This window comes from Oryx dammah, unplaced genomic scaffold (genome assembly GCF_014754425.2).
Source record: "Oryx dammah isolate SB20612 unplaced genomic scaffold, SCBI_Odam_1.1 HiC_scaffold_26, whole genome shotgun sequence".
Classification (NCBI taxonomy): Eukaryota; Metazoa; Chordata; class Mammalia; order Artiodactyla; family Bovidae; genus Oryx; species Oryx dammah.
The window spans coordinates 53,164,228-53,184,109 of NW_024070210.1; positions in this window are offsets into that span (position 1 = coordinate 53,164,228).

Consider the following 19,882-nt stretch of genomic DNA (forward strand, 5'->3'; position numbering starts at 1 on the left):
GCATCCACCTCTAGGAAGCGGTGATTTTTTTTTTTTTTGGCTGCACTGGATCTTCAAGCTGCATATGGGCTTTCTCTAGTTTCAGCGAGTGGGGGCTACTCTCTAGTTGGTGTGTGGGCCTCTTATTATGGTGGCTTCTCTTGTAGAACACAGGCTCTAGAGCTCCGTAGTTGCGGCCCACAGGCTTAGTTGCCCTGCAGCACGTGGAATCTTCCCAGACCAGGGATTGAACCCATGTGCCCTGCATCGGCAAGCAGGTGCTTAACCATTGGACAACGAGCGAAGTCCAGGGGGGCTTTTTCTAAATTCCCCCAAAGTTGCCTCTCTTCTCCCTGCTTACCATTTTCAGAGCTGTCATGCCACATTATCTTTTATCTACTTAATTGTCTAAACACATCTCTTATGTACCTGCTATTACCCACCACACTCCCTCTCAAAGATAGAAAATACTACCCTTTCCCGTTAAGTACAGAGACTTTCATTTCTGAGTCTTAAGCTCCTGCCATTGCACCTGGCACTTGGTGACTCCTTAGAAAATATCTCTGGGATGTTTGCTGAATGTATCAAAGGTCATTCTGTCAACTACACCACAATTAAAGGAAAAACAGTGAATGCCTTCAAGAAATGCACAGTTCTATATGAGCACCATATCTTCCTATAAGCACCGTTGACACAGAAGACAATGCTTCATAGGTTAAGTATCTGAAGAATGGCTTGGACAAGAACCACCATGGACCAGAGGGCTCTGAAGAAGTTAGAAGGATTTTCCCAGAGGAAGTGAGATGGGATGACTGAGAAACTTTTAATTGGAGATTCGATTTCTCTAAAGTTAGGGTAATGTGGGAAACGAATTCAAAACTCACCAGTGTACTGCCTCTCCTCTGTCCTTACAACTGTGAGCGCTCATTCAGTCACACACTCAATAACATTCATCTGTTATTTACTGTGTGTGAACCCCTAGTAGTGCCCAGACCCTGCTCCATAGCACATGGTACAGAAAGTGCCTGACCCTTTCTGCAGAGGCTCTGATTTTGCCTGGTCTTGTTTTATGTACCCATTTTTGTACAAGAGAAAAACGGTACCCTCCTCCACTGCGTCACGAGTGTGCTCATCACTGAACTCCAAGGTCTGGGAGGAAGACTGATGAAGTAGTATTTGGAAAGGGCTGTGGGTACCACAGGGACTGATTCATCAGCCTTGGATCCTCACAGACCCCAGGATACATAAGACAGCAGCATCTTCTCCAAAGTACACACTTCTGCAATTTCCTCTGAGTCCCTTCCAAAGAAGACTTAATTTGACCCAACTGACCCACTGGATCCACTCCCTAAAAGACTTCTTCCCAGGCTGGTGGAGGATAAGGATAAGGACTTTGGGAGGGAGGTAATTTAGGGTCATAGCTGAGAGTGCAGGCAGATAATAAGAGTTTAAGGCTGGGATCAGCACTTACCATCTGTGACATTAGACAAGTCATTTCTCAAAACCTCACTCGTCTCATCTGCAAAACTGGCATGGTGGTGTCCACAACCTATGTGTACAAACTAATCAGTAACGACCATGTGAAATGAACCCCTTTAGGGGACAGCTGTATAATCTTAAGAAATTATTGTCATTTATAAGATAGTGTTGATAATACCTTGCTGGGAAGATTTTTAAAAGGATTAGCTAAGATAATTCATGTGCTAGTTTTTGCCACAAGGCAAGCCCTAGAAAAATGTGAGCTGTTAAGATGACTGCACTGAGATCATTCTATCAGACTAAGTTTAAAATTTTTAACTCAGTTTGGGAGGAAGCCTCACTTTCCATGGCAAACTCGTTTGGAATGGGCCTTTTCTCTCCTGCCATTTTCATTCAAAATATCTGTGGCAGAGCTGTGGAAGATTCTGATACGTCCTCTTGACCTCTATCCATAAACAGCCTTTCTCACAATGAGATGTTCTGAGTTTAGGAGCCTTGCTATTTTCAACAAAGAATTAATTGCAAAGTAATTAAGTTTAGAGCAGGGGAATAGATGAACCCTGTCTATCACAAAGGAACAGTGTGGATGGTGATATAATGAAGCAAGGAGACGATGCTTTAGATTAACACACACACACAATCTCTTTTTGAAAGCACACAAAGAAGCCTCCCATCACTTATATTGACAAGATAAATCTAAGCTGCTTAAAGAAGCACTTAATTTTGTTCTCATTAAGTCCCAGGGTTAAGGGCTTTACCCTCAATGTCCATGGAAGCAATGTTAGGTTTTCACCTTGGAAAGTTCTCTGAGGCCCTAAGTCCATTGACAAATATAGCACTAAGATGTGTTACAGAAACATGCATCGGAAAGCCAGCTGCATTGCTGGCCACATTCCCACTTGGCTCCACTTTCCTCAATGAACAGAGAACGTGCAGTGAACGCCAGAGGGGCACAAGTGTTTACCCCTCTGTCTTGAAGCACGGATATTTGCAATTAATCAACAGTGGATACTGAGCAGGGTAGATGAGGACAATAACCAGCAGGTTTTACCACTAGAACTAGGAGACTTAATCTGCTTAAGGGCAATTAGGTTGCTGTCACTCTAACATTTTTTTTCCCAGTTGCTTTAGGGACCAAGAAGATACCAGCTCACATCACACACCTTTTCTAACTGATGTGAGTGGGCAAGGTGCTGGAGAGGTGGTAGAGGAGGGAGAAGTAGGGTGTACCCTTACTCGTCCCTGAGTGTTGATTAAAGCAGTATATATCTAAATACCATATATTTGAGCCTGGAAACATTCTACCTGGGACTTCAGGAAAAAAAAATGAGCACTCACAAGAAAGAAAAGAAGGATGATAGCCATTCTAACAGGTGTGAGGTGATATCTCCTTGTGGTTTTGATTTGCATTTTCCTAAACTTCGTGACAGTGACCATCTTTTCATGAGCCTGTGGCCATCTGTACATCTCTGGGAAAAATGAGTATTCATCTCCTCTGCTTGTTTTTTAAAGCGGGTTGTTGTTCTTTTTCTGTTGTCTAAGTTGTATGAGTTCTTTATATATTTTGGATATTAACCCCTTTATTGGGTATTTGATTTGCAAATATCTTCCCTCACTTGGTAAGTCATCTTTTCATTGTATTGATGGTTTCCTTTGCTGTGGAGAAAAAAAGGAAAAAGGAAAGAAGGAAGAAAATAAAGGAAGGAGGAATGTCTAGAAGGAAATATAAAAATTTTAACTGTGTGGCTAGTGCTTATCCTTCTTTCTGCTCTTATAGCTTTTCTGTTATTTAAATAATGAATGTTGTTTCACTTTTATAGTGGGAGCACTGAAATGAATTTGATTTTGATATTTTATTAAAATCTCTTAAAAAATTGATTCTAACAAAATGTGCTTTAAACCCCCTCAAGGAAATTTTACCTCTACCTCTAGGCAATACAGTTGTGACAAAGATGGGTGGCTCCAAACTTGAATATGCAAAGCTTAAAGTCAAGGCTTTTCCAAAGTGTCTATATTTTGGCTTTTTTGGGGGTGCTTTTTCATGGTTTGGGGTTGGAGAGGAGTGGTGGGAGGAGCTATATCAGGCTGTGGTTACGAAGAAAGAAGGATGTGGCCACACTCCTTTCATCACACCCATCCTAAGAGCAGACACAACCCACAAAGCCTGTTGTCTGACTGCCTGGGTGGCTCCCTGAAGATGCTGAACGCACACTCCGAGAGGGTGCGGTTGAGGAGACGGGGGTGCAAAAATAAAAACAATCACCCGAGCTCTCTCAGGCAAAGGTTTCTGTGTCTCCTTTCTCCCTGCCTTTACTGTCCACAGAAGCTGACTGAGTTTTGCTTAAATCACTCAGAGAAGCATTAACTTTCTCAGAAAATAAAACAAATGGAAAAGATAGACTCCTGAAAAAGATGGCCATAAATACACTGGAAAGGACGAGGAGCTAGAACTGAAGTCGTGAGTGTTTCAGATGTGTAATCTAGGTCGGACGGGCGCCAGTCCACAGCAGGCCTTACTGGCTGCTGATTCAGTCCATCTACCTTTTGGATTACAATCTACTGGCTTCAGATCTTCCACACTGAACGCCCCGACTCATATCATTCTACAGGGTGAATGAGCTTACACATGATGCCACATTGCTCTCCACACTGACCTACATTACATGTTCCTGTGAATGAGTTTAATGGATTACGATCTGATTCGCATGAGCTTCTACCTGTGATGCTGGGGGCTGGATGCTCCCCATGGGCTCACAGAGGCACTACAGATACTGGTTGTGGGTTTTCTTCTCTAAAATTCACTCAAAAACTTACTTTAAGGTCTCTCTCTCTCTTTTTTTTTTTTTTGGGGTCTTATTTCCCACTCTGTGCTTTGTTTTGCTTGCCTCCAGCAAGATTCTTATTCTCCCACCGTGGAATTTTCTTGCCAGACAAAGGGAAGAAAGAGAAGAAAAAGACAAGAGTGAGCAGTTCCCTACATACATAATGAAGGAATCTACACAGTTTGCACCTCACTGCAATAAGTTATCCAAAACACAGGGCACGTTAAACTGGTTTCACGTGAAGGCTGGTCTTATCTAAATGCCGAATAAGGCATTTTGACACGATTTGGAAAATGAGGTGAATAGAAAAATGGAGACTGATTTGAGTCTTTCCTGAAATTTCTGTGGACTGGAGTTTGGATTTAAAAAATTCTATTCATAACTCACATTAATTTGTAAGATATCAATACAAGTATGACTGCCATGATGACCCTATGACTTGTAAGCAGTTACTCAACTACAATGTGATTTGATCAAAGGATTCAACAATTTTCAGGGTCAAAAGACTTTAAAATGAACACACAGAGAAATGCAGAGCTATCTTTACCATATAATTGTTATGAATGAGACAAGGGCATTTTATAAGATCAGAGGGAAGGTGATAGTAGTGTCTATTTTCTTTGGTAACTAAGTCCTTAAAACAAGCTTCTTGAGTTATGGCTGGGAATCCACCCTTTTCTTTCACCAACCAACTTGTTTTGTTTTTTTTTTTCCTATGAGTATATATTCCATTCTGGAGACCATAAGAATTAGGAAAACTGGGAGACAATTCCTCTAAAGGGAAGCATAATCTATTTGCTTAATGATCCTACAAGGAGCTAATACATATCATCCCTCTTAGAAATAACAATAATTTGCTTTTATGTAGAAGCTTACTCCAAGGAGCATATAGTATGTTAGAGATACTATCTAATTAATCCTCTAGGGTCCCAGGTAGAAGGGAGGTGGCTAGTATAATGAAAGTTTATCAACATCATCAATGTGTCTCAGTTTAGGAAATGGAACTGTACCAAGAGTGGTAAAAAGAGCACATACCTAGTAACTTAGGCTAAGGGCTTCCCAGGTGGTGCAGTGGTAAAGAATCTGGCTGCCAGTGCAGGGGATGCAAGACATGCAGGTTTGATCCCTGGGTTGGGAAGATCCCCTGGGGTAGGAAATGACAAACCACTCCAGTATTCTTGCCTGGAAAATTTCGTGAACAGAGGAGCCTAGAGGGCTACCGTCCATGGGGCCTCAAGGAGTTGGACATGACTGAGCAATTAAGCACACACATGCTCTGCATGCCCTCGAAACACCTCATCAACTCATTGAAAAAAAGAATCAAGTTTGATACTGTTGCTAAATGAACAACAGGACAGGACAGTTGGACCGGATGATTTGCCCTTCCCCACAGAGTGCTCATGTGGCCTGAGCTTTAATGGGGCTGCCAATGGAAATATCCACATTTCCTGGCTTTTAACCTGGTGGTTCCTTCAGAAGGCAGACTTGGATCCCACTGATGGTGTGGATAGCTCAAACTTTCTATGTACTGCTTGACACAGGACTCTCAAATAGTGCACTAGCTGTGTGCCTGTTTTTGCCTCTCATTGTCCTTTTAGGTGTGGTGGATCATGCTGGTGTCCATGGCCTTCTGCGGGTGTTTCTGTATGGTATTTTGGGGCACGGTGCCTTTGGGAAGAAGGGGTCAGTTCAGTTCAGTTTAGTTCAGTCGCTCAGTCATGTCCGACTCTTTGCGACCCCATGAATCGCAGCACGCCAGGCTTCCCTGTCCATCACCATCTCCTGGAGTTCACTCAGACTCACGTCCATCAAGTCCGTGATGCCATCCAGCCATCTCATCTTCGGTCGTCCCCTTCTCCTCCTGCCCCCAATCCCTCCCAGCATCAGAGTCTTTTCCAGTGAGTCAACTCTTTGCATGAGGTGGCCAAAGTACTGGAGCTTCAGCTTTAGCATCATTCCTTCCAAAGAAATCCCAGGGTTGATCTCCTTCAGAATGGACTGGTTGGATCTCCTTGCAGTCCAAGGGACTCTCAAGAGTCTTCTCCAACACCACAGTTCAAAAGCATCAAGAAGGGGTCAGGGGGCTTGAATGATGGGTTTAGTGTTCTCTACCAAATCAACAGGAACTATGCCACAAGTCTGCATCTCTTGAATTGAGAGGGATCTGATCCTGAGAGTTCTGAGAGAGAATGTGTTGGCCCTGTTGCCTTAAGGACCATTTCATTTGTAAAAATTCTACTGGCAGAATCCACCTTCTCATCATTACACACCCTCCCTGGAGATAGAAGCCTATACCAGCGTGTTGATCAATAACTGATGCACTGAAGATGGTGCTTCAGCAAAGATGGAGCAAGCCTGAAAACAGCCTGAGTAGCACTTTCTCAGCTTCAAACTCTTCTAGAGCCAAGTTCTCTAGAGAGTTAGGCCTCAGCTAAAATCACTTTCAAAAAAGAAAAACCCCCCAAGAGAAAATTCCAATTAATAAACTACTTGCCTCTGATGTGAACTACATTTTTTGACACATTGCTATAATAAATAGTTTCTGATTCTTACCTAGCTCAGGAGATGTTGTTACTTTTTGTTGTTGTTGTTTTTTGTTTTGAGACACTAACAATGCCATTTGTTTGTCAAATAGAGATATAGGGGTGTGTCTGAGGAAAGATACCAATTTGCTTAACTTTGGAACTTAACAGGGTGATTGACAGCCCTCAGTTTTTGTGGGCATCTGTGGGTCTTAGTTTGCTAGTGCTGAATTGGGTACCTGGTGAAGCAACTCAGAGTGACAAACTAGTTTACAGCTGGCTACTACAAAGGGAAGACCTCTCCGCTAATCCCCAAATTAACTCACTGACTCTAGTCTGCCCCTCAAAAAGCAAGAATAATTCCCTTTAAGCATCCATGATCTTCTACTTCTTGAAGTTACTCTTGTGGTTCCCTAGGACCACCTCCTTTTCTCACTCCCACATCAATCCTCTTTTAAGATTCTCCTTGGCTACTTCCTCTCCAACAACTCTTTCTTCTTTCATTGAATTCCCACCTTGTGCCCAGTTCTTAGCTTATGCACTTGCCATCTCCAGCCTAGAATATCATTCCATCCCTTTGAATTTATTCTATCTCCTCTTTGACACTGGGACCCCACTCTAATTGCTCCTAGATCTGCTCCTCATCCTGATGATCTCAGGAGCCCTGTAAGACTTACATAAAACTAATTGCATACATACTTGATATCATGTTTATCACCAGGTTGCACACATGATTATGAATGTTGGCTCAATGTGCTCCTGGCAAAGAAACTTGGCTCCTTGGACTGAGGCTTCAAGTTTAGGCTCTGGTAGGAAAAGAGAGTATCTGTTGGGTCCTCTGAACCACCCCACAGCACTTTGGCCACAGAGGGTCCTTCTGTTTTATCTGTGTCTACTGCCCAACTGGAACTTTCCTAGGCATCTACCTTCATTTTTTAAAAAGGTGGGGGGGGGGAGTATAATTGCTTTACAATGTTGTGTTAGTTTCTGCTGTACAATGAAGTGGATCAGCCATACGTATACATATATCCCCTTCCTCTTCAGCCTGTCCTATTCACCTCCATCCCACCCCTCTAGATCATCACAGAGCACTGAGATGAGCTCCCTGTGCTATATAGCAACTTCTTACTGTCTATTTTACACATGGTAGTGTATATAGTACCAAAACATGACAGTATATATATATACTCCAATACTTTGGCCACCTGATGCGAAGAGCTGACTCATTTGCAAAGACCCTGATGCTGGGAAAGATTGAAGGCGGGAGGAGAAGGGGACAGCAGAGGATGAGATGGCTGGATGGCATCACCAACTCAATGGACATGAGTTTGAGTAAGCTCCGGGAGTTGGTGATGGACAGGGAGGCCTGGCGTGCTGTAGTCCATGGGGTCACAAAGAGTTGGACACGACTGAGTGACTGAACTGAACTGAACTGAGTGTATATGTGACAATGCTGCTCTTCCAGTTCATCCCACCCTCCCCTTCCCCACCCGTGTCCACATGTCTGTGGTGCCTACCTTGTTTTAAATATCAAAATGTCACCAACTTCTCATTCAAGTAGCATTCCACTGTGGCTCAGCATTAGGAGTTGAGCTTCTTTGTCATTTTATGCCTGTGTGTGTCCCAAGGTGGGTGGGAGGAACATTTAGAAATAGCTTCTATTATATAAAGGGCCAGGAAGGAATTTTCCATACTATTTGGATAAAAATACTTTCCCTCAGCTCCCCAGATGCTCCATAGAAATTCTGACACGTTCCCCTCCTTCCCAGGCCCTTTCCTCTCTCTACACTTTGGCCCTCCCTGTTCCCACTAGGGTATAGCAGCAACACGGTGGCTAAGTCTGTTTGGTATTAGAGTTCGAATTATTTACATCTTACAGCTTAGGCTTGTTTATGCAGGAGAATTCTGAGAGGAAGTGAATCAGGAGATCTGTCCTCTAGCAGGGCATCCAGGGGTCAGGCTGAAAACAAGTACTGATGATAAGGCAACACGCCATACCGCACAGTCGGCTTCACTGCAGACCTTGAACAACACAGGCCATGCAGAGCAAGAGCCTTGGTGTGGTGTCAGTGCAGCTAGCAAAGGGTGTGTGAGCAGTAGAGGCACACCAGCAACAGTTCCTGAAATCCACGAGGATGGGGAGAATCACAGAGGCGGCCAAGAAACCACTGAGCTGCAGTCCCTTGCTCCAGGTCATCCTACTTCCAAACTCACTGCAGAAAGCTCAGTGGCAGGACTCTACAATATAACATACTCTAAACTTTCCTCCCGGTGTTTAACAAACTATATGTATACTCCTCTTTGAACTAACCATATTTAAGTTTCTTAAGCAGCAGTAATTGACAGCCACTTCTTTTACCTGGGTTTCTACTATGCATCAAGTATTTTACATCTGGATCTCTAATTTTACATCACTGAGAAATCATTATTACTACTCTCATTTTACAGATTTAGAAAACCAAAGAGGCAAGATAACTTCCTAAAATCTCCTAGCTATGAAGTAACAGACCAGGGCCTCAAACTCAGGCCTGTGGATTCCAAATTTCATTGCCTTTCTTTAGACCTTCCTCCTTTTGGCATGATGCAAATGAGGCCATGACCATGGCTAGAGGGTGGGGCCTGAGGGTTCTGATGTGAAGGGAAGAAGTAATTAAATATCAAGTGTTGGGTTAACAGGAGTTTTTAACCTTGATTTTATGTCTCACTTTTTATGGCACACTTTGGGGTTGGAGACTTGGTAAGGTGGAGACTAGATTCTAAGCCAGGCTCTGCCACTTTGCACAAAGCCCCTTCTTGCCTTGCACTTGGACTTGAGAGAAGGATTCCTCCTTACCCTAGGAATGATCTCTATCAAACAATAGAACAGATAACATAGCACAGGGAATTATGCTCAATGTCATGCGGCAGTCTGGATGGGAGGGGAGTTTGGGAGAGAAAGGATACATGTATATGTATGGCTGAGTCCCTTTGCTGTCTACCTGAAACTATCACAACTGGCTACACTATAATATAAAATAAAAAGTAAACAACAAAACAAAATGAAAAACAGAACAGATAACCTTCTACTGTAAATACTCCAGCAGACTACAGTTAGATATCCAAATAGGATGTGGTATAGGAGACATTTAGGTCTCTACCAAGGCAAGAACTGTAAGATGAGGTGTTGGCTGTTAATGGCTGGGTAGCCTTCACTTGGCATATTTACTCATATTCTCATTGTTGTGGCCCAAGTTCCCCCTGAACAGTGGGATAGGCCTGATGGCTCCATGGTGTACTGGTCCCAGGCCACAGAAGAGGGAGGGCAGGCCCAGTATGAGGAACCACAGCCAACCTTTGCCCTACAGGGCACAAATGCAGTCAAGACTAGAAGCCCCTACAGCAGAAAGGGACCTCAGTGATGGCTACTTCAGTTCTATTACTTAGAGGTGGGAAACCAAGGCAACGGGGAAGGAAGCTTCTTATGTAATTGGTCCCATGGCTAGGGAGAGGTGCACTCAGTCTAGAAGCCCAGAGCTCCTGCGACCCCATGGTGCCAGGGCTTGCCCAGCCTCTATTTTCCCCTGCAGTTCAGTTTAGGCAAACTGATCTCAGAATAGAGAGGCTTCTGTAGTGCCTCATAACAATGGGTCACTGCTGCTCTCTCTATGTGCAGCTCCCAACACAGCCTCCATGCCCTCAAACTCCATGCATCTCTTCCCTCACCTGGAATTAGTCATGAATGTACATTTCTCACTCCTGTGTCTAAATGCATGCTTCTGCAGGGCTGGGACTATGTTTCTTTTTCTCCTCACTGCCAACTTCTTTTTGCTCAAACAACTGCCAGCATAGAGCAGGCAATCAATACATATTTATTAAATAAATGAATGTATAATGAATAAATGTCAAAAAGTTGCCGACAGTACTCAAGAAGATGGACAGCTTGAGGCAGTGGTTAGTTAGAAGCCAAGAGAAAGAAGGGGTAATATAAGGTGACTCTTCTTCCCCATTACTGTGCTCTGCCTTCCATAAACACACACACCATGAACCAGAGGTTTATTTTTAGGGATCTATTCTATGGTTGTAAAGGGAGCTAGATTGAGGACTGCCCATCTTGTGAGAGGCCTTCCCTAATTGCTCAGATGGTAAAGAATATGTCTGCAATCTGGGAGACCTGGGTTTGATCCCTGGGTTGGGAAGATCCCCCGGAGAAAGGAATGGCTACCCACTCCAGTGTTCTTGCCAGGAGAATCCCATGGACAGAGGAGCCTGGCGGGCTAGGATCCATGGAGTCGCAAAGAGTCAGACACAAATAAGAGACTAACACTTCATCTTGTGACAAGCACCCCTAGCAGTGGGTTTGGTTTTGTTCCCATTCATTCCTTATTCCCTCTCACTGTTTCTGACCTTGCAGTCTACCCTGATCCCGAGACCCACTGATTTAAGGTCTATGGGGAGATGATACCTCATCTAGGGCAGATGGCTTAATTTCAGATTCAAATGTCAGTTGTGTCTGACTATTTGCAACCCCATGGACATGCAATTCTCCAGGCAGAAATACTGGAATGGGTTGCCATTTTCTTCTCCAATTTTAGACTAGTCATCCACATTTTTTAAAAGTGTCCAGCAACACACTTTTGCATTCAAGACCTACTAGAAAATCCCAAAGTTTAAAACACCTTTACTGAAACAAATTAGATAATAATGAAAGTCCAAATTCCTCAGCCTTCCCACACTTACTCTCAAGATGTTATAAATTATAGTAGCAGCAGTTTCAATTCTCTTTTTTTCCTTCAACAGTACAATAACACTATTTTGTTATAGGTGATCTAATAATACATGGATTTTTTTCTCTTTTAGACATGAAATCTGAAATGTCAACAACAGTATATTTTTCTTCCATGAATATTAGAAGTGATGTTTGTTATCTTAGAAAAAATGGCTGATATTTTCAAATGGAACTCACACTCTAAATAGGATATGTTGAAAACATCCTTGTGTTAGTTTAGGGAGGAAGATTTACTCCAGAGGTGACATACTAGTGGTTTCCTAGATGTCCTATTTGGATTAAAATGGCTGTTTAGCATGTTTAAAAAATTGAAGTATATTCCAATATTTAATCATTCATATAGTTCCTTTAAGAAAAACATATAGTGTATAATTCAGATCAACTATATAATGTAACTGTACGATAATGGAATATAGGCTTTCTGTTGACATCTTGCTATATTCAAGAAAAGGTGGAATGTATATTTATCTATGTATTGAAATTTACATGTACCTGGAAATCCTGTCCCTCAGTCTAGGAAGTGCAAAATCTCTATGCTCCAGAATATTGGACCTCTATTCAACAGTGAGGGTGGATACTTTGAACCTCAGTAAAGTGAAAACACACACACACACACACACACACACACACACACAACAACAACAACAACAGTGAAGGTTACATTAATCAGCAAGGCAAACGTTTTTTCATTTCTTTTATTTTTTTCAGACTGTGGCCAAGGTTTCACTGGCACTAAATTGTAACTGTAAATGATCACACTATATTGTTCTAAATTAGGTAGGAAGATTATAGTCATTAATACAGTCATCTTCCAAAAGAAAATGAATGTGCTAAAGCCAACAATCCATGCCAGAGAAGCCCAGGAATTCCACCTTTTATTAGGCTGCCTGGCCACCCGGAGACTCATTCCTCCGACCACAGCAAGGAGGCTCAAGAGGTTGTCTGGTTCAAGGAAATGGCTCCTCGCCTCCTCCTACCCCTCCTTACCCACTAAGAAAACCAATGGCGCCTTTTATCAGTTTGGCAAAAAGACAAAGGGAATGTTTAACTCTGTACTTAAAATTCCTTGTTCCTACTGTCAGCGTTCCCAGTTCTCAGAGAAGATTGAATGGGTATTTGAAGAGTTTTGTGAAACTGACATTGCACAGCGGCAATGAGGAGGGAAAGATCCAAACTTCAAAAAAAAAAAAAACCTTAAAATATACTTCCCCATATATTCCACTCTCTTCAATTTTCTCTTTTCCCCAACCAAGTAGTAGATGCCCTTAGGAATAATACCATAAGTTCAGTTCAGTTCAGTTGCTCAGTCGTGTCCGACTCTTTGCCACCCCATGAACCGCAGCACGCCAGGCCTCCCTGTCCATCATCAACTCCCGGAGTTCACCCAAACCCATGTCCACCGAGTTGGTGATGCCATCCAACCATCTCATCCTCTGTGGTCTTCTTCTCCTCCTGCCCCCAAAATCCCTCCCAGCATCAGGGTCTTTTCAAATGACTCAGCTCTTTGCATCAGGTGGCCAAAATATTGAAGTTTCAGCTTCAACATCAGTCCTTCCAAAGAAATCCCAGGACTGATTTCCTTTAGGATGGACTGGTTGGATCTCCTTGCAGTCCAAGGGCCTCTCAAGAGTCTTCTCCAACACCACCGTTCAAAAGCATCAATTCTTTGGTGCTCAGCTTTCTTCACTGTCCAACTCTCATATCCATACCTGACCACTGGAAAAACCATACCCTTGACTAGACGGACCTTTGTTGACAAAGTAATAATGTCTCTGCTTTTTAATATGCTGTCTAGGTTGGTCATAACTTTCCTTCCAAGGAGTAAGCACTTTTAATATCATGGCTGCAATCACCATCTGTAGTGATTTTGGAGCCCAGAAAAATAAAGTCAGCCACCATTTCCACTGTTTCCCCATCTATTTGCCATGAAGTGATGGGACCAGATGCCATGATCTTCGTTTTCTGAATGTTGAGCTTTAAGCCAACATTTTCACTCTCCTCTTTCACTTTCATCAAGAGGCTTTTGAGTTCCTCTTCACTTTCTGCCATAAAGATGGTGTCATCTGCATATCTGAGGTTATTGATATTTCTCCCAGCAATCTTGATTCTAGCTTGTGCTTCCTCCAGCTCAGCGTTTCTCATGATGTACTCTGCGTATAAGTTAAATAAGCAGGGTGACAATATTCAGCCTTGATGTACTCCTTTTCCTATTTGGAACCAGTCTGTTGTTCCATGTCCAGTTCTAACTGTTGCTTCCTGACCTGCATACAGGTTTCTCAAGAGGCAGGTCAGGTGGTCTGGTATTCCCATCTCTTTCAGAATTTTCCACAGTTTATTGTGATCCATACAGTCAAAGGCTTTGGCATAGTCAATAAAGCAGATATAGATGTTTTTCTGGAATTCTCTTGCTTTTTCGATGATCCAGTGGATGTTGGCAATTTGGTCTCTGGTTCCTCTGCCTTTTCTAAAACCAGATTGAACATCTGGAATTTCATTGTTCCTGTATTGCTGAAGCCTGGCTTGGAGAATTTTAAGCATTACTTTACTAGTGTGTGAGATGAGTGCAATTGTGTGGTAGTTTGAGCATTCTTTGGCATTGCCTTTTTTTGGGATTGGAATGAAAACGGACCTTTTCCAGTCCTGTGGCCACTGCTGAGTTTTTTTATATTCTCATCCTGTCTGTATTCAAATCCTAGTCACCACACTCAGGTAAGGGTGGGCTTAGGTAAGTAAAAGGCTTCCCTGGTGGCTCAGATGATAAAGAATCTGCCTGCAATGCAGGAGATCTGGGTCAGAAAGATCCCCTGGAGATCCCACCCCAGTATTCTTGCCTGAAAAATTCCACGGATAGAGGAGCCTGGCGGGCTATAGTCCATGGGGTTGCAAATAGTCGGAAATGATCACTATCGGTAAGTAAGCGAACATCTCCATGCCTCAGTCTCTATGTCAGTAGAGTTAACATCAGTCCTTGATTCTGCCAGCTATTATACACGAAGTGCTCAATAGGAGCTACTGCTATTATTTTAGTTTTCTAAGGAAAGCACCAGATTTCTCAGATGTACCCATTACAACAGGACTTACAATATATGGGGATAGCTGCCAGCTAGTAGACCACTGACCTGGAGCTTCTCAGGCTAGGATTTCATAGAATAATACAGTTCTGCAACCATCTCGAGTGACTGAGGTGCCCTTACTTCTCAAACTGGACCCTGCAGTACCCCAAGGGCAATTCTCTTTCTTGTTTAAAGGATTATTTTTCCTAGATGGAAAATCGTCAAAATGGACTTCTGCCTTCCCAGTTTGACAATATACCAATGGGAATTGTGACTGGATAGAAAAAGAGATCAGCTGATGAGCCTACTGCTGCACTTAAAACAAGTCTCCTTATTTTGTAGACTGAATAATGGAATCCTGAAATTCCAAGGCCAGAAGGGGTTGTACCAGCTCTTTTTCTGTAGAAGTGCCAGAGCCAACCCTTGAGACTTAAAGAAAGAGGACCCAAATCTCTTAACTGTTTAGAGGCCTGGGTGGGGCTGGAAGGCACATCATGTGACTTCCCATCAAATGAGTTTTTCACTTTACAGGCTACCTCTGGTAGTTGGCTTGATTGACTACGCTACTGGAAAATGTTAGCCTTGCAAGATTCTAACTCTAGCTCTTTTTTGCCAGACAGGATCAGCTTCCACAGCTATGTAACACATCCCAAATCTTCTCTAGTAGGTTTTGTGATGCAAAGCCTTGGCCATGCCTCCAGTGTATAATCATTTCTACAAAAAGACCTACCAGGAGCAGGAATCTGATATACAAGACACAGCTAGGAGGAAAGGAGCAAATATGACGCAAAAACAATTTCACTTGTGATGGAAGTTTGAAAACAATGAATACTGAGAACAAACAAAGTAATGTGGCACATTTAAAAAGATGCAAAACATCTTTTTCTTTTGCTAACTACCTTGAAAAGTTTCCTGGCCACAGGTGGATGGTAAACTCTTGTTTCGTTTTTTCTGAAGAGGGCAAACTTTGAGCTTGTCTAAGGAGAATAGAAGCAACCTGGGCAAACCAAGCTATGAAAACCACAATTTTATTTATTGCTTAAGGCTTGCATTCACATAAATTGTGCAAATTGGTCTCCATGCTGAAAAACAACAAAACCCAAATTATATTTTTAGAAAGGGAATATAATGAAAACACAATTGAGTTTTCATTAACCCTGCAAACAGTGCCCAACAGCAGTTTCTAACAAGTTCAAAGGCTAGCTTTTTCAAATTCCATGTGTGCAAGGGCACACGCATATTCCTGGTTTAGTAGTCCAAAAGCAACCTAAATGCTGGAGGAGAGACAGACTTGTTTCCTAGTTTAAGCCACCAATCTAGAGATTCACAGTTGGAATAAATTCTGTTACACTTTTTTTTTAATAAAAAAAATTATGATTCTCCCTCTCAGGCTAATGCAGGAGAATCGCCTTTACCCAGAAATGATCTTACGCTACACTAGAACTACTCAGTCAGCATCTTTAATTATCATTTCCCACAAGCCTCTAGGCTAGTGCTTCTCAAAGTTTAATGCGCATACGAATTGCCTGGAGATCTTGTTAAAAATGCTGATTCTGATTCAGTAGGTCTGGAGCGGGCTCTGAGATTCTGTACTTCTTACAAGTTCCTAGGTGATGCCACAACTTCTAGTGCAAGGACTTAACTTTGGGAAACACAATTCTAGATGAAGTCCACTTAACATTGTTCTCACCAGGGCCAGAAACAGGCCACACACAACTACAGAAGAGTAGGCTTCTATGAACTACTATGTTCCCTGCGAATCTTCCCTCCTTGCCGGACCTCCGCAGTACCATCTTCCTTCCCTCACTTCTGAATGTACTTGCAGTTAGTAACTTAAAGGAGGCAGTCAGTCACACTGGCACAAGGAAAAGAGCATGCAAGACTTGGGTTTGAAGTTTCAGCAACACCCTTTACTAGCCAGACGATTCTCACCTCTGAGCCACATCTGTATTATGAGGCTAAAGACACTCACCCATGCACTTGTTATTGTGAATAAATGAGGAAATGTACAAACTCCAGCACAGTGCCTTGCACAAATTAAGACTTCAACAAATATCAGGCTCCTATCCTCCTTCATTTAAAGTGTCATGGCCAGAATCAGTGCTTCATGCATGGCCTCGTCAGTGTAGACTTGAAGAGAAGATGGGGTCTGTATCACCTATAGCATGCTACTAACTTCTGCTCATGATACTGAAAGTTGGAAGACAAGGTGGGTGGAAATAAAGGTACAATCTTCTCCTAGCAGTAAGCATAAAACCTTCATCCTGCTTTAAATTCTGTCATTACTCCTAAATTGGCATCCTTGGATCTCATCAGTGATTTAATTAACACATTATTATTAAGCTCCTAGTCTGTGGTAGACACTGAATCAAATATCCAGAGGAAGCTTCGAAATGCAGCCAACTTTCAGATTAGTTGTATTTCACATTGGAAAACTTTGGATAACTGATCAAAATGTTGCATCTGAATTCTAGTATTTAATGTTCTCTAGCTGGGACCTTCCTATCAGTGAGGGTAGGTCAGCATGGCGAAATCAGCATAATTAAAAACTAGTTTCACATACAGGAAGAAATAAACGGTGGTCTGAACATCACTAGGAAAATATATTTATCTTGCTCATCCATCAGTCACCAATGGAAGAATCTTTCTAGAGTGCTCAAGTTTCTCACCTCATCCTTGATGTGACATTCAGATGCAGCCACTCTGCCTGCCAATTTTCTAAATGCTTTTCTCTTGCTCTGGAATTTAAGGTGAGCATGACAGTAGAGAAGTAAAGACATTCACCTAAAAATAGGGGATCCCCACTTATAAAAGGATCCTGGTAAATGAAAAAAAAAGTTGGGTTTACAAACTGAATAGGAAAAACCACTTTAGAAGAGGGTTTTCTGACTGGATGTGAATGAAAGTCTTGGGTTTAAGCACATTCAGATGAATAGTGGTGGTTTTCTAAGTTTGACTTTCCTGTCAAAATTGTCACCATGTTGCAAACAGACTTTAAAAAGATAACTAGGGCCCCAGTGGAAGAGTGAGAACTTAATACACAAAGCTTGGGTTGCAGGAAATTCATCTAAACATCCCTGACTTGACCTCCTTCTAACCCGAAGCACACAACCTGGCAGACAGCAGGTGGGGAAGTCATTAATATGTGGAAAAGGGGTCTCACCACAACCACGTGCCTGTCACTGATGAACATCCAAAGGAACTGTGCAAATATTTATTGCAGTAAAATAATAAGTCTGTCAAAAGCTGAGGAATTTCCACAATAGACACAGGGCACTAAGTCATCACCAAAGCAAAGTTTCTGTTTAGTACACGCTCTGGATCCCTTCGGAAAGTGAAGTGTGGAAGTCAGAGTTCAAGGACTGACTTTTCTTGAGCTTTAAAAAATTGATCAGCAGAGTGTGTACGTGTCTATGTGTACATGTGCATATGTGTTTGTGTGTATCTGTGCATAGATGCACGTTTGTGTGCGTGTATGTGTACACATGTGTGTGTGTGTGTACATGTATGTGTGTGTGGCACTGTTAGATGATGGTTAACAAGATTAGAGCTGCTAAACACATCATGCAAACCACTCAGTTACGATCCACTGCCTTTCTTCCTTGGTTGACTCTTTGTAAATTTGAAAATGGACTCAAAATTATACAGCATTAAGGAATTATTAATTTTCTTTTATTTGATAATGGCTTTATGGATATATGTATATGTATATAATTTAAAAGAAATGTCTACCTTGAACTATTTATTAGTGAAATGACCTGATGTTTTAGATTTTCATTAAAATATTCCAGCAAAATTAAAAAGAATATGTGTGTTTTTGCGGTGGGGGGAAGTTGATGAAACAACTCTGGTACCATGTTGATGGCTATTGAAATTGTACGATGGGTCCACTGGAGCACTACATTGTCTTTCAACTCTTGAGTATGTGGGGACATTTTTACAATATAAGTTAAAAAAAAATCCACCCCCAAATACTAGAGTGGGTAGCCATTCCCTTTTCCATGGGATCTTCCCAACCCATGGAAGGAACCAGGTCTCCCTAACTGCAGGCAGATTCTTTACCGTCTGAGCCACCAGGGAAGCCCCCCAAATAAAGAGGGTTTCTTTTAAAAGTGCTAAAAATAGTTTACACAATAATACCATCTTTTGTGGTGAAACACAGGGAGTAAGTGCAAAAACCCAAGAGCAATAATTAATGGCCAATCCTACGTGCATTCCATTAAGCCCAAGCAGCTGTCACAAACATCTTAATTTAAAGAGTTGGGGTTTGGGGAATCGTGGCACTGCAAAGAGCTATGTCCTGCTGCTGCTCCACAGAACTGGTACATATCAGGCCCTTAAATTTTTAAACACGGCTTTCATGTTTTCAAGAGCTGAAAAACCTTTGAAAAGTCAGCTTGTTAGGAAATTCACCTTGCAGACTCCTGCTTCAAGGGTTGGTTGGGTACTGGCAGCGTTGGTTTGGGGGTGGGGTGGATGTTCACAGGTCAGATAGCTGTGTCATATGGTGGGAAAGACCAGAGAGATGGCTCTGAATGCATGGGGCATAGCTTTGTTACCTAATGCAGGACAGACCACCTTGTTGGAGTGCTGTTGGTCTACAAACCCTCCTTCCTTTATTTTTTCCTCTCCCAGTTTCTGTCCATAATATTGGATGGCAGCAGCATTTTTGAAGGGAGGTATATAGACTAACCAAGAAGCAGGAACCTAGAATTCATTCCCCTCTTCGTGCACTACTGTGAATCTTTAGGCAATGGCCTTGCTTCCATGCCCTCTCTGGGACATGGGAAAAGCATCCCACATCCATGTCCTTCCCACTATAATGGTGGCCCAAACCCTGCTACCCCAGAGCTAGATGGTAAACAAGGGTCCTATCTGGGTTGCTAAATTTAAAGTAAACAGAGAGGTACAAAAGATAGTCAACTGGATCTAAGTCAGCGATCAAAAAATCCAAACTCCCCAGTTAAAAACATCTGAATGGGACCAATCACCTTTCTTAGTGGCAAATTTAATGATCCCCCTTACTGCCTGCATTTTTTGCCTAAATAAGTAAGTACCTTGGGATTCTATGTATTGATGGTTCCCAGTGCAATAAAAAACACCTGTGTGCTGGCTGAGCTTGACAAGAGAGGAGGCTTTCTGCCAGCCCAGAGCAAGGTCTCCTATTAATTTCTTAAATCGATCCTGGCAATATTATTATCCGGCCTAGGGAAGAACAGCTCTTTACTCATAGCATCAGATTTGAATTTTTTTTTTTTTAAA